Below are 15,480 nucleotides of genomic sequence, written 5' to 3'. Positions count from 1 at the left end.
AGTCCCACGCTGGTGATCCTCATCCTTCTCTGGAGAGATGGGACTGCCAGTTTTGGGAGTCTCAGCCTGTGCTGGGGAGGAGAGCTGTGTGTGAGAGCATGGCCAGCTCGGAGAACCTGGCTAAAATCTCCAGATTATGGATCTGTTTTCCAGGCATCTCTCATATCTCCCTTCAAGCCTGACATTTCCCTCTCCTCTCCAGCTGGGCCACACGGCCAAAGTGCCGAAAACACCGAGGGGCTGTTTCTTCCCCACGGTCTGGCACCGTGCATTGCTCGAGCCTCATTAATTTAAAAATGGAACAAAGAATGCTCAGCATCCAGCAGGATCAGGCCTCGGGAGCAGGAAGTACCAGCTGGCTCGGGAGAGGGCTGGTTCCCATGGGATTCCCAGTGTGGTTTTGGCAGGCGGCGTGGTTGGGATGGTTCTTCAAGCAGGCTCTTCCTGCCTGGAATGCCAGCCCTGGAAGAACAGCTGACTCAGAGCGTGACAGCTCCTCACAGCATCCCCTCCTGAAAGGAGCTGTCAGGGAGGGTTCCTGACACCGCTGCCTCTACATTTTGTGCGGGTGGCTTGAAAGCCGAGCTGTAAGCCGAGCCCACGTCATGGTGCTCTTGGAAACGCCTGCCGTGGGTGGAATTCACCCCTGAGCAGCGCCTGGCAGCTCACCCCGCTCCCAGAATAGGATGCCAGCACAGCCCAAGTGCTTCGTGCTGCATCCACCCCAACATCTGAATATCTGAGCTGTGATAAACACACAGTGACAGAATCACCGTGACTTGGCTCTTTGGGGTGCAAAGCCAGTCACGGAATAATTTTTCCCCTTGCCACGAGGGATATGTTTTATGCATTTTGCAATACACCTGGCCCAGAAGCAGAGGTGAGCGCCTCACAGGATCCCTTTCAGGTAGAGGGTTCCCAGATCTGTTCTGCACCACACTAAAGAGGAAAAGATAAGCTCTTGCAAGTGAGTTTATTTTTTAAAATTCATGTTGCCATAGCAGCTCAGCACACTGTCTCAAGTCCTCCTCCTTGCAAAACTTTGATCACCATGAAAACAGAATTATGTTGTTCTCCAACACATTCTATACATAAATATGTTGAAGTTCCCATAGTTCATGCCTCAGCACCTCTGCAAAGACCTCTTTTATTTCTTGCTCACAAAGAATTTCTCTGGCCAGAGGTCAGTGTTTTAAATCTTGGTTTAAAGGCATCTCCTCAGCACCTCTGTGGTCCTGCTGCTCATGTTCCCAGCCAAGGTTCTGGTTCCAGTGGTTTCTAACACACTCTGGTGCACCACAGCACTGAGCCCAGCCACCAGCTGCTGTCCCCAAGATTGCAGGGATACCTTCCTCCCTTGGCTCTGCTCCAGCCTCTCCCTGAAGCACCAGAAGAGCACAAATCCCACTGAAACATCCACTCGTTTGTTGTTATCCAAGGGAAGCGCTGAGCTACGTTATCCTCGCTCACCTCCAGTTCCATCATGCTGGATTCCCTCTGTCCCAGGGAAGGAGTCTGTCACCCCTCTTGGGATGGGATGAATCAGCTGTGGGAATGGTTTATTTTTGGCTTTAGGGGATGAGCTCCAGGCTGGACAAGAGTTCTGTGTGGGTAGGGTTTGGTGACAGCTCTGGGTGGGATCACCTGACACCAGTGGCTTTAATGAGAGTTCCTGCATCCAGCATTGAGTGCAGGCAGCTGCTGCAGCCCCAGGGGCTGAGGTCTGGCTCTTTGCAAGCTCTGCTTTCAGCCTCAGGAGTCCTGGAATCATGGAATAGTTTGGGGTGGAGGGGACCTTAAAGTCCAATCAGTCCCACAAGGACACCTTCCACTATCCCAGGGTGCTCCAACCTGGCCTTGGGCACTTCCAGGGTTGGGGCAGCCACAGCTTCTCCGGAAAACCTGTGCCAGGGCCTCCCCACCCTCACAGGGAAGGACATTTTCCCAATATCCCATCTAACCCTGCCCTCTGGCAGTGGGAAGCCATTCCCCTTTGTCCTGTTACCACTTGCTCTTGTAAATAGTCTCCCTCCACCTTTCTCGTCAGGTGTCCCATTTTTCCATAGCAATACTGGAAAAGGGGAAAACAAAATTAAAAAAAAAGGAAATTAGGTTAAATATAGACAAATTTGGAATGAGAGCCTACACAGTCATTTGATTAAAGAGCATGTTACCCTGAGCCCCTCTTCTGCTGTTGTTGTTCCCATTAATCCACCTCCTCACACAGAGAAGACCCTCCCAGACCAGGACTAGGAAAGGTCAGTGGAATTTTTATTAATACTCACAGCCAGACTTCTCCCAGTCAGCTTTCCCCCCCTCCACCCCAATAACTGAAGGGAAAAGGAAAAAAAAAAAAAAAGAAGAGGAGGAAGAGGAAGAAAAAAATTGGGGTAAAAGTTGAAGAACACTTTAATTTATAAGAAAAAGAACTAAATAATTGATGTAGTCATGGTGCCAAAGGTAATTTCTGCTGCTCCCTCTATCTCACAAAGACATTTAGCATTGATTGAGATCAAAGTATCAAAAACCCCTGCTGCTGAGCTGAAAGGCAAAACTTTCGGCTGCCTTTCTCCGCTCTAATAATATCGTCTTTATGTAGTTAATAAACTGCACACTTCAGTCAAACTATATCATTACAGAAGACTTAGGGAGCTAATAATTTAAAAGCAAAGAATTGCCTCTGTTCTTCGCTTTGAACTAAACAACATTCTGTTGAATGAGGGGGACATCAAAGCTTTGTTACTATTACCAATGTGGCTGGAGCATAGGGCCGCACAGAGTGTGTACTTCAGTCATCAAGAGAAAAAAAAAAGATTAAAGATATTGGCTTATCAACCCACAGGCAGAACCAGGTGTTTTCTTTTCTGCTGTGCAAGCATCAGGTGGTTTGCTTATCAATGAGTTTTCTTGTTAAATAGATGTACATGACTTAGGCTGATCCCGCCGATCCCGTGGCCCTTTTCTTTCCCGAGCCATCTTTGAAAAAGTTGGGCTGTGGGGATGTTTGTTTGCAGGAGGATGCTTTAATTGGGCCTTTTGTCCAGGACCAGCTCCTGCTCTGTCACTCTCCTGTCGTGCCAGGCCCCTCCCTGCTCCCACCTTCCCCCCTCCCACTTGCCCCTGGCATGAGGGGCAGCCTCATCCTCTGGGGATGCACCAGGGTGGGATTAGGTTGGATATTAACAAAAATTTTTCATGGTAAGGGTTGTAAAGCATGGAACAGCCTGGAACCCAAGGTAGACAGTGACCACCCCTGGAGGAGGAGTCACCACAGAGTCACTGATGGAGTCACCACCCCTGTGTTCAAAAGTGGCGATGTGGCACCAGGGTTATTGATGGCTCTGGGTCATGGTTGGACTCGATGATCCTGAAGGTCTTCTCCAACCTTCGTGAGTCCATGGTTCACCCCCTGCCTGCCATCTCATCCCCACAGCCTCAGCTCCTGCCAGGGCAGAGCTGTGTCCTGGGCACCCAGGAGGAGCCTCTGGCATGGCTGGGGCTGAGGAAGGCACGTCCTGCTCCTTTCCCTCTGTGAGGGGAGGACAGGGAGCGCCTGGCTCCTGCTGCTGCCTTCTCCAAGAACTGCTTCTTCCCCTCCCACCCACCAGGCAGTGGCTTGGGGGGCCCTGGTGCTGCCAGGAGTGGGCGTCCATGGAGGGTTTGAGTGTGGAGATCCCCAACTCCTTGGTGGGTGTGTGAATCACTTGTGTTCATCCCAGTGATGGTCCCAGATCATTCTTAGCCAGAGGATTTTTTTTTCCAAGTATGGCCCTTCCTTATCAACCCCACTAAAATACAGAGCTTTTCCTGGGACAGGGGCAGGGGTAGGATCAGTAAATCCAGTCCAAGGAGCCTTCAGGAGCTCATCCCTTCCCTGCATGGCCACATCTGCCCGTGAGTGTCTGGATCTGGTTCCAGGTTGGTGGTTTTTGACTGGAAACAGTTGAATGTGGGGCTGTGGTGTGAGCCCTGAGGCCTCACCAGCACAAACCAGGTCAGCCATGAGGTCAGGGGGCCTCTAACCCGCCCTGCTCTGGTGTCCCAGGCTGGATGGATCCCTGGATGCTCCAGGCAGGCCTGGGAGCTGGTAATGTGGCGTGGGCTCTATTATGGGATACTTGCACTTCTTAAAAGCCACTTTTCATTTGCATCAAAAACTCTCCTTGGTTCTTGGCAGTCTGGGTCTCATCGCCTATTAAAGACTGGAATTTTAAAAAGCAGAAAATAATGGCTTATTTCAAAGTAACAATTCGAGTGCTTTTTGAAACGCTGTCCTTATTCAAAACCACTTAAATTTATACATATTTCTAAGTCGTTATTATCCTCAGAGGCTGAACCAATTTGGGTCTTGATTTCTCCAAGTGTTCTCCTGGATTTCTGTGTCAGAAAGTTGAGCTGCCATGTGAGCAGACTGGATGTTAACCACAGGTAACAAATGGTTCCCTGGGAATTATTGCTGAATTGTTCTTTAAAATACTTTGCAAAGCCTGTTACTATGAGGAGAAAAATCATAGCAAAAGGACTTTGGGAGAGGGATAATCTGATTTTATCCTGTTCAGGTGCAGGAGTGTGTGCCTGAGCACGCTTGTAGACGTGTGCACATGTGTGCTTTTGTGGGCTCTGCTCTTTTCTCAGTGGAATTGGCCTTGCCCTGCCTTCAGAGTGGCATTTTAGACCTGCTGGAGTGCTCTCTTTGCCTTTAATTTTGGCAAGTTTAGATTATTGCAATAATGTAATCATGTGACCAGAGAGGAGGTGTCCATCACAGACACCCCGTGCAGGTCGTGTGTGTTGTTTGAGGACAAAAATAATCCAATGGGGAGGTGGGAAAAGGTCTTGTACCCTCTCTGGCCCTGTGTCTCACATGCAGGCATGGAGCCATGGCTCTCAGGACTCACAGAAATGTTGTTCTCTTCTGCTGGGGAGGCTTTGAGCTGCCCTGAGCTCATCAGACTGATGCCAGCCTGGACTGTGTCACACCTGCATCAACCCCATTGTTCCTCAGAGGCAGCTATCAAACCAAGGGGGACTCTGGTGTCTTCTGCTTGACTCATTTGGCTTCCACTATCACAGAATCATCATGGTGGGAAGAGACCTTCAGGATCATCCAGTCCCACCATCACCCAGCACCTCAACCATAACCCCAAGTGCATCCAGATGACTCTTGAGCACTTCCATGGTGACTCCACCACATCCCTGGGCAGCTCATCCCAGTGCCTGACCACTGACGGGCTCTGTTGGACACATCACCCAAGATTGGTGTGAATTCTGTGAATTCTGTGAATTTGCACCCAGAAATCAGCTCAGAGGTGGGTTGTATTGAATACAACTTTCAGGGTAAAGTGCTTTAAGCAAACCCTAGAGCGCGGTGTCTGCTGGCTGTCCATCTGTCTGTCTGTGTCTCTCCAGGCAAACTCATCCTTGGAGCGGCTGTTTCTGCAGCATTTCTTCACAACAGTGCTGAGAGTGAAGAGAGAGGTTCTGGCTGGACAGAGCTGCAGAGCTGGAGGCTCTGGAGCCAACCTTTGCAAGATGTGGTAACACAAAGATAATAAAGCGCCTCCGATGGAGTGCAAGGCAGAGGGAAGCTGTCTTTAGCCTTTACCAAAACCACTGTCAGTCCTTTGCCTTTGCACGGCACAGCTCTAGCAAAGCTAATTGGGTTAGTGCCTTGCAGGGGGTTCTCAGTGTCTGCAGGAGGTGGGCTGCTGCAAACACCTTCCCCTTCAAGGCACACAGCGTTGCCTTTTTCACACCACAGCTCTCTCCCTGGCTTCTGTTCTCGAAAAGCAAAAGTCCCAGGCTGTTCTTCAGTATCAGCCATTACAGTGTTTCAGCTCTTTCCTCCCAGCCATTTTCAAATGTTCAACTTAAAAGGAAAATGTTTCATTTTAGGCCAAATCCCCCCTTCCTCTCCCTTTTCCCTCTCTTCTCCTTCGTCCCCCCCCCTCCCCTTTTCTCTGGAAGAAGAACAAAGTCATTCAAATCAGGAAGCTGAGGAACTCCATGTATACTTTCCACTGGGACCTCAATCCCTACTGGTTTGGCATGATTTGATTGAAGTGTAATTTAATCCTTCATCATTTGTCATAATGTCATTTATATATAAAAACAACACTGCATCCAAACTTCAGATCAGCACCAAGGAGCTCTCCAGGAGGGATGGGAAGGGGCTGAAGAGCTGTGCTGGTGGAGAGGAGGGGGTGAGGAGCTGCCAGGCAGTGTCCCCCTCTCTGGGCAGGCACCAGGACAGGGCATGGCATTGTTAAGTCAGCTCAGAGGAGAGGGGTTTGGACTCCCAGGGAAATGAAGGGGTGGCTGTGAGCACTCCTGTGTGAAAGGGTTCAGGCTGGCTAGGTGAAATAGCTGGGCAGGGGTGAGCAACCTGGGTGTCAGCGTGGCTGGAGTCTGGGCTGTGTTTGCTCTGGAAAGTGTAGTGATGGTGGTGTCACTGCCCTCTGTCACCAGCTGTGAGCCTGCACACCTCAAACCTCATCTCTGTTTGTGCTGGAAGGGGAAAACAGACAAGAGCCCTTCATGGTAGGAAATTTCTTCCCAGCCTTGCTCTGCCATGAGGTGCAGTTTCCTTCATCCCCTCCTCTTCAGAGTGACCCCTGCCTTGTTGCTGTTCACCTCCAGGTGCTGGGGTTGGGGTTGCAGCAGGTTTTTGTCTCTGAGTCCCCCTCATGGATCCTGTCAGTGAGGGAAGAGAAGCCCCAGACTCATCTTAGGGCTGTAGGAAGCTGAGTCTTCTTCCTTTTATTCAGATATTTAGCTAAGCACAGCTCAAATACCGACCACCTTCACCCAGGAGAGGACAGGCAGGGAGGACCCTGCAGATGGGATCTGGTTGCTCAGGCAGGGAGGCACTTCAGAGGGCTGGTGGCTCCTGCTGGTTTGGCCTTGCTGCTCACAGATGGTGACCAAGCCCTGCATGGGCTGCCCTGTGGAAGCTCTTCCCTCCCCAGTGTTCCCTCAGTGCAAAGGGAGCTCCAGGATGGGCAGGAGGCTGGTGGATGGGCAGGATCATCCCTCTGTTACTGCACCTGTTCCTCTCTGCAGCCCTGCAGAATAAAAGCATTTTCTGAAGCTTTGGTGCAATATGGACCAAAAACCAGCCCAGGGGTAGCTGAGCGGTGTCAGGAAAGCTCTGCCCTGCAAAGCCCCAGGGGATTTTGTTTCCAGATCCTCACAGCTCAGGCAGGGTGAGCTCCCCACAGAGGCACCCACCTGGCTCTGCACCTGGGCACAGTGGCTTCTCGTCCCCTCTCAAGCTGCCACCTCCCTGCTCCTTGCCTGAGTATTTTTGGCATGGCCTGGCCTCAAGGGGAGGCATGTCCTGGAATGCACCATGGCTCATCCTGAGGAGTGCCTCTACACAACAGGAAGGTTGTGGCTAATCTGCAAAACACGTGAGGTGCTTGACTGGGCATTTGTTTGAGAGAGATGTTGAACATCTTTACTTCCCCTTCCTATCTGTTCACTGAACACCCTAAAAGGAAGTAGGAGCAAGGGGAACAGATAAGCCTTATCCCTCAGAAAGAAAACATTCCTAGAGTCAGGGTATATCAGCCAGACACTGCCTGCCTTGCTTCAGCCTGAACTGTGCAGGGATCCCAGCAGCCAGAGCCTGGGTATCCCAGAATCCAGAGCCTGGATATCCCAAAATCCAGAAACTGGGTATCCCAAAATCCAGAAACTGGATATCCCAGCAGCCATAGCCTGGGTATCCCAAAATCCAGAAACTGGGTATCCCAGAATCCAGAGCCTGAGTATCCCAACAGCCAGAGCCTGGATATCCCAAAATCCAGAAACTGGATATCCCAGCAGCCAGAGCCTGGGTATCCCAGAATCCAGAGCCTGGGTATCCCAAAATCCAGAAACTGGGTATCCCAAAATCCAGAGCCTGAGTATCCCATCAGCCACAGCCTGGATATCCCAAAATCCAGAAAATGGATATCCCAGCAGCCAGAGCCTGAGTATCCCAGCAGCCAGAGCCTGGATATCCCAGCAGCCAGAGCCTGGGTATCCCAAAATCCAGAGCCTGAGTATCCCAACAGCCAGAGCCTGGGTATCCCAAAATCCAGAGCCTGAGTATCCCATCAGCCAGAGCCTGGATATCCCAGCAGCCAGAGCCTGGGTATCCCAGAATCCAGAGCCTGAGTACCCCAGAGTCCAGAGCCCAGAATCCAGAGCCTGGCTATCCCAGCAGCCTGAACAGCCCAGCATCCAGAGCCTTGCTCTCTGCTGGAGTAGGGACAAGAGCCAGAGGTTGGAGCTGGCAGGGGACAGCACCCAGCACCCTCAGAGCCCTCCCTGTCATGCCTCCCTCCCCCAGGCACCAAGCTGCCAGCTCAGCTGCAGTCTGGCATGGTCTAACCTGCTGTGAAACACCCACCAGAGAGGGCTGGGTGAGGGTGGGACCCCCACTCACCCCCACCAGGCTCCCACTGGGGTCAGGGCTCTGCCCCATCCCTCCCCTTTCCCAGCAGAGCAGGGTGTCTATTCACAGCACTTGTCAAAAATTAAAGCAGAACCTTCTTTCAAATGTTCCATCTGTGCTTGGCTGCCAGAAAAGCGATTCTTCCTCCAAAAAAAATTTGCATTTAAAATTCCAAATATGCACTTTTGCTCAGACCAAAGAATGTGTGTTCCTGCTTTCAAGTCGGGCTCCCTGTGACCTCTAGGTTTTAATAATTTCAGCAAAGTGTCATTTGACAATTCAAATACAGGCCGTAAGCACAGGAAAGTAAATGTCCTTTAAGATAAGCACATATTATATTGAGAGTTGATGATGAGAAGATTTCACCTACAGCTAGGAACTTCAGAGCAATGTGTATGACACTTCTGCATATTAAAAACCTCTTTGGTGAAATATTGGTATTTCCAGATTTCAGCTTTGCCAGCTCTCAAGCATTTCCACTGTTTAATTCATAAGAAGGTGTGATGGCCTTGTGTATAGAGGGTTCACTGTTTAGCTTTTGCTTCCCAATTAAAAATAAATCAGTGCTTAAATCCTGCTGGCTGCTGATCCGAGGGGGTGAAGGACCACAGCTGGGATGGCAAAAATCTGTGCTGCCGACCCACTCCTGGCCCAGGGATGTGCAGGGATGTGAGGCTGACCCCCCAGGCTCTGAACCCTCAGGATCTGCTCACTGGGGTTCCCCCTCACTCTCTCCCAGATCCCCTGGGTTTTGTTGTGCTGCCCCAGCCCCTCGCACAGAGCGGCCTCTTATCACCCCAACACCCAGCCAAGCCCAGATCTGCGTGTCACCAGAATTCACAGGCTTCCCTGTGCTCCCTGGTAATCCATCCCTGCACAGCCCTGCCTCTGTTTTGCTGAGGTACATGGAAGCCTCAGAGCAGCCCCAAACAGAGCCTTTTTCATGAAAACTGCTTCATTCAACACCTTCTAAGGGCTGCGGGCGCAGGGAGGGGGCAAGTTTACACAGATGCTTGTGTCTCAGGGCTTGCTAGCAGGTGTCTCCTAACTTTACACAGACCACCCTCACACTAAAGGGACTCCTTTGCTTTGAGCCTGGTTGAGTTACATGGCTTTGGTCTCCAGGTTCCTGTCCTGCAGGAGATTTATGGCTCTGCAGGCTGACAATGCTGCCGTGAGGGAGCACAGGGATGGGGCAGGGTGGCTTCCACAGCACCCTCAGATGGCTGGGCTCCCCTGGCCATGAAATCCTCGGGCTTTCCAGGGAAAGGAAAACAACAGCAACACCCCTACGGGCTGTAGGTCTTTCATTTGTTTGTTTGTTTGTTTAAAATGGGTCGGGGGGTGTGGGGGGAAGAGTTAATGAAGATTTAGGCAAAGAATTTCCTCTCTATCTGGCCATGTTCTGTTGCTGAGGTCGTATGACAGCTGAGCTTGCACAATTAGAAATGTTTTGAGGCATTCCTTCAGCCTCGAGAGGGGAGGAGAGAAGATATTTAGGGTTTGCTGTCTGTAGTTTGGGGAACAGACGCCTGCAGAGCTCTCCTGTGCAGGGGTGATCATGGAGAGCACTGCCTCCTTCCCAAGGGGTACTGGTGAGCTCAGGCTGCTGCTCCTCAAGGAGAATTTGGGGTTGCTCAGGCTTTGGGAAGCTTGGGTTGGGCTGTTGCAAGGTTTGTGTCCCTTTTTGCAGTTCTCTGAAATTTCTTTGGTTCTCATTGGGAGTTAGTGGGGAGGAAATGTTATTGGGGTGAAGGGTTTGGGATGGAGGGGACCTTAAAGATCCATGGGCAGGGACACCTTCCACTGTCCCAGGCTGCTCCCAGCCCTGTCCAGCCTGGCCTTGGGCACTGCCAGGGATCCAGGGGCAGCCACAGCTGCTCTGGGCACCTGTGCCAGGGCCTGCCCACCCTCCCAGGGAGGGATTTCTTCCCAGTATCCCATCTCTAAGTGCAGCCCAGCACCCAGCAGTGCCTCCCAGCTGCTGCAGGAGCAGGGATGGGTGCTCCCAGATAGAAATGGCATTTCTGGAACATGTCCTTTTCTGGTGCAACCAGGAGTAGCCACAAGATCCATCTCCTTCTCCTGCTTTATCAGCTGCCAGTAGAAAGGAAAGGAGGACAGTCTCCTGCTGATCACAGGGAGGTTATTGGCTGAGTTTATTCTTGGCTGCTTGATAAGTCCAGCCCTCATCCCTCTGGTCATTTAATATTTTCCTCCTGACAGAGCTGCAGAGGCACCAGTTGAAGGCAGCGGAAGTGTCAGGCACTGGATTGTCCCTCCAAAGGCTGCTGGTGACACTGGGGAGGGTCTCAGCAATCTCTGAGGATGACTTCCCGTGCCCCCAGCCCCTGCCTCTCCCACACAATGCTTTGTAAAAGCTGTAAGGGATTAGTTTGGAGTGGCACGATAAAAAATAAATGACTTTGTTGTGCTTTTGGAACAAAATAATGCTTTAATAGCAGAATCCTTTTCAAAGTTAGCAGTTAAGAGTAAGCAGTACTTTAGGCAATCCAGGCATCTGCTGCAGGGACTTTCCCTCATAATTACTTAATGAGCTTGATGTACTTTTCCCATCTAATTAAGGTGCCGTCCTTTTAGCCTTGTTAGGAAAGGTAAACTCTTGAGACATGTTAGAGACAGGTCCCCTTGCTGACCATGGCTGGGGGAGGGAGCTGGGTGTCTGTGTGTGGGAGCTGAGGCAGGATGTGACCAGACCTGTGTCCATCTCCAGTCTGGCCATCCTCCTGGCTGGGATAACCCTGCTGAGCAGGGCCCCAAAGCAGGGCTGGGGGTGGCACAGCCCTTTCCCAACTCCCTGCAAAGGGGTGACCTGTGAGTCCATCTGCACGAGCAGAGGGGGTGTGCACACGTGAGGAAACACCCCAGAGCCAAAGGGAAGCAGCAGATCTCACCAAAGCCAGTGCTTTCCCCCAAGCTCAAAAGAAAGAGCTGCTTTGAAAGGCCTCTGAGGGCTGGGAGCTGCAGGCCTGATGCTTGGTCAGGGCTGTGGGCTCAGAGTTTTCTCTGGCAGCAAATGAAAGCAGCCACAGCTCCAGTAGCTGGAAGCTGCCTGTGTGCTGGAGTGCCAAAATACAAGAGAGCATTTGGGATAAGGATCCAAGAGGGGCAGGGATGGAGTGCCAGAATACAGGAGAACACTGGGATGAGGATCCAAGAGGGGCAGGGATGGAGTGCCAAAATGCAGGAGAGAATTGGGATAAAAATCCAAGAGGGGCAGGGATAGAGTGCCAAAATGCAGGAGAGAATTGGGATAAAAATCCAAGAGGGGCAGGGATAGAGTGCCAAAATGCAGGAGAGCTTTGGGAGCAGGGATCCAAGCAGGGATGGAGTGCCAAAATACAGGAGGGATCATTTAGATAAGGATCCAAGAGGAGCAGGCACAGGGACCTGCTGGCTCCTGTGCTGGCTTTGCACGGGCACCTTCACCAGGGCAGCAGGGGGGGATGGCACTGGGTCCACAGCCCCCTGGTGTGTCCTGCCTGGGGCAGAAATCCCTTGGGATGGCACAGGAGACCACAATCCCGGCCCTCCAGGACCTCCCATCACTTTTACAGCTGCACCCAGCTGTGCCACAAACCATCTGAAAGCCCAGGGCTCGGGGTCTGGCTCTCCTGGGGATGAGGGAGCAGCTCCTGCTCTTTCATGGAGCATCTGGAGCACCAGCCCCACGTCAGGATGAAGGAGACTCAGTAAAGCAGAGTGACTTCTGCCTTTCACAGCCAGACACTGAACTGGAGGCCACCCTGGCATGTCTGTCAGCCTCTTTTCCCAGCTGACCCCATTTTCACATGTTCCCCCTTCAGAGCTGGGCTCCAAAGCCTGGATACATTTCCTCCTGGCCTGCCATCGTGCTGATGGGATTTAAATATGAAAAGCATTGCTCTCTGTGCAAGTTAAGCCTTTGGTTAAAAGTGCAGGATGCTAAGAGGTGTGGGATTTTTTTTAGTCTCTTGTAAGGTCTTTTTCAGTGTTCCTTATGAGACGGTGTTGAAAATGTCTGTAATATAATGATCCCACACGTGAATATGCAATATCTCTCCTCCCTTTATGCAGAGTTTTCCCAGCTAATTTCACAGTTTATTCCCTTAAATCCTTGCCATCCTTTGCCATGAACTCTGGAGGTTTTGCTGCCACATGGTGCATGTGGCTGCTGCTTGTGTATCTGCCTGGAATTAATGTGGGCAGCCTTCATCTCCTGCAGCCTTTCTGCAAAGATCAATGGCCTTAATCCTTGGCCTCCAGGATCTACTGAGCTCTCTGCCTCTTGCACTGTGGTCCATCTTTTACTTGGCAGCCTTTAAGTAAAAGTTTCATAGAATTACAGGCTGGTTTGGGTTGGGGTGGACCTTAAAGATCATTTGTTCCACCCCCATGCCATGTGCAGGGACATCTTCCACTAGAACAGGTTGCCCAGAGTCCCATCCAGCCTGGCCTTGAATACTTCCAGGGATGTGATGTGTTTGGGAAAATTCTAGTGATGGGAAGTTTGACCTCCCTTCAGGTTTTGAAATGCCAGCTCCCAGAGACTCAGAGCACTGAGGCAGGAGGTGTCCCTTGGAGTGGCAGGAGCCTCTCCTGAGCCACAGCCCCTTTGGGCTGCCAAGGCTGGCCCTGCTCGTGGGCAGCTGCAATTGGGAGCCATCCCACACCTTCACTATTGCTCATCCCCACCCAGCTTTGGAGGACTGGTGTTGCAGACAGCTCCTTTTTACCCCCAGAATCTTCAGAATAAGAGTAAAAAGATAGAAAAAGGGAGCACTCGTGGGTCCAGCTGCAATTTTACAACTCATAATTGTCTCTTCCAATCCTTTACTCAGATTTTCCTGCATGGGTCAGCCCAAGGCTTCATGCACAGCCCAGTTCTGTCAGGGGTGTTCTTCCCATTGTCTTTGGTGAGCCATAAATCCTGGAGGTGACCCTCAGCTGCCCCTCCCTCAGCACCAGGCACCCCTGGTCCCTTGGGATGGCATTCCTTGGCTCAGGAGCCCTGGCACAGGGCAGGGACAGGAGGGGACACTCGGTCAGGCTGCAGGCTCTGACACACAGACTCCCTCTGCCCAGCCCAAAAAAAGAGAAGATAAAACAGGGATGAGAAGACAAAGAAAGAAAAGCAAGGCAGGAAAACAGCACAAGGGGAAGGTTATGGCTGTAAAACACATTTTGGCACGAGCTTCCCCCATAAACTGCAGGCGCAGCACAGCGGGGTGAGCGGGGAGGCAAACTCCCTCCTTCCTCCCCGAACCACACACACCTCGCTGCTGGCACTGTCACTGCTGCCACCTCGGTGTCCCCGGAGAGGGGCTGCCAGTCATTCGGGGGTGCTTTGAAGCGGGCACAAAGGAACAAGTCATTTGAGACGCTTCCTGCCTGGTGGCCTGTATCAGCTTGTGAATCATCCCGGCGCTCCCGCTTAATCCGCTTGTGCATCTTTGAAGCCTTTTCTGTCTCGCAAACAAATGATCAACTGCAACTTATTTTTAATCCATTAAAAGGTTCCAGATATTCCCCCCTGTAAAAAACAAAACAAAACAAAAAAACCAAAAAAAAAAAAAAAAGCACCAAAACCAGAATACCCAGCCTTGGAACCTCAGGGAGGAGCGAGTTTTGTAAGTATTGACTGGGTCTCTGCTGAGCACAGCCAAATATTAGCATCAATTTGTGAGTTGCTTGCAAGGAAGAAATGTCAAAGGTTCAGCTTTTGCTGTGAGCTAATCCTGGCTATTAAAATACCAGGATCTCAAGGAAAGGAGCTACAAGACGGTGTCAAAATGTCTTGTATGCAGAATTGTGTATGGCGTACTTGATCCAAGGGACCACAGAGTCAGGTCTGGAGTTGGGAGAGAAATCCAGGGACTGTTGTCTTCCATTTGCAGCTGGATGTACCTGGAAGGACGCTGCTCTGCTCCCAGACATTTATATAACTACCCTCCCATTAAGTTTGATGTGAATTAATTGATGCTTTCCATTCCTTCTTTCATGTTTTGCTCTGAACAAAAAACCCCTAAAATTACAAAATCCAGCTGAAACTTAATTGAAAACAACAAGTTCCATCTGGCCTCACATAAATTATGGCCAAAGTTGCCATTTTAAAGAACAGTTGTTGTTGTTGTTGTTGTTGTTGTTGTTGTTGTTGAATGCTGAACTATAAATCAGCTCAAATGGAGTTCAAATCAACTCAAAATTGGGACCAGGTTTGCTCAAGCGGGTTGAAAACTTAAGCAAAAGGTTTTGGGAACAGCTCAGCTGAGCTCTAGACTTGCAAGGATCCAAGAGAACTCAGGGTTTTGTACTGGGGATTTCCCAACACATAAAGGGGCTGTGAGAGAGATGGGGAGGGATTTTGGACAAGAGACAGGACAAGGGGAATGGCTTCAGACTGACAGAGAGTGGGTTTGGATGGGATTTTGGGGAAAAATCCTTCCCTGGGAGGGTGGGCAGGCCCTGGCACAGGTGCCCAGAGCAGCTGTGGCTGCCCCTGGATCCTGGCAGTGCCCAAGGCCAGGCTGGACGGGGCTGGGAGCAGCCTGGGACAGTGGAAGGTGTCCCTGCCCATGGGACTAAATGTCCTTTCAAGGTCCCTCCCAGCCCAGGCTGTTCCATGGTTCTGTGCCCAGGGGCTGTGCCAGGCACTGGTGCAAGAGCAGCCCGAGGGCTCTGCCCTCCTCTGAGTCACCTGCTCCTTGATTGAACCTCTAAATTATGTTGCTCTGAGGGTGGTTTTAACCACATACTCTAAAAATCCCTCCCATGGCACTGAGTTCTGGGTGTGTAAGCAAAGCAAATCTGTGTTTCACACCCTTCCCTGGCTGTCCTGGCTGTGGGGAGGTGCAGGAAGGCTTCTCCTCCCCACAGCCCCAGTCTGGGTCCTGGTCTGTGAGCTGCAGGTGCTTGTGCTGCTGAAATTGGGCTGAATGGTGAGAATACCATCCCTAGGCCCAAAATGTGCCTCCACAGCTCTGTCCAGCTGTAAACAGCACCGGAGAGATCCTGCGGGATGGGTTTGGAAGAGGAAC

Source organism: Motacilla alba, chromosome 18 (assembly GCF_015832195.1).
Source record: "Motacilla alba alba isolate MOTALB_02 chromosome 18, Motacilla_alba_V1.0_pri, whole genome shotgun sequence".
In the NCBI taxonomy this organism is placed as follows: Eukaryota; Metazoa; Chordata; class Aves; order Passeriformes; family Motacillidae; genus Motacilla; species Motacilla alba.
The sequence above is the reverse complement of the archived record's forward strand: the minus strand, read 5'-3'. Positions refer to the sequence as shown.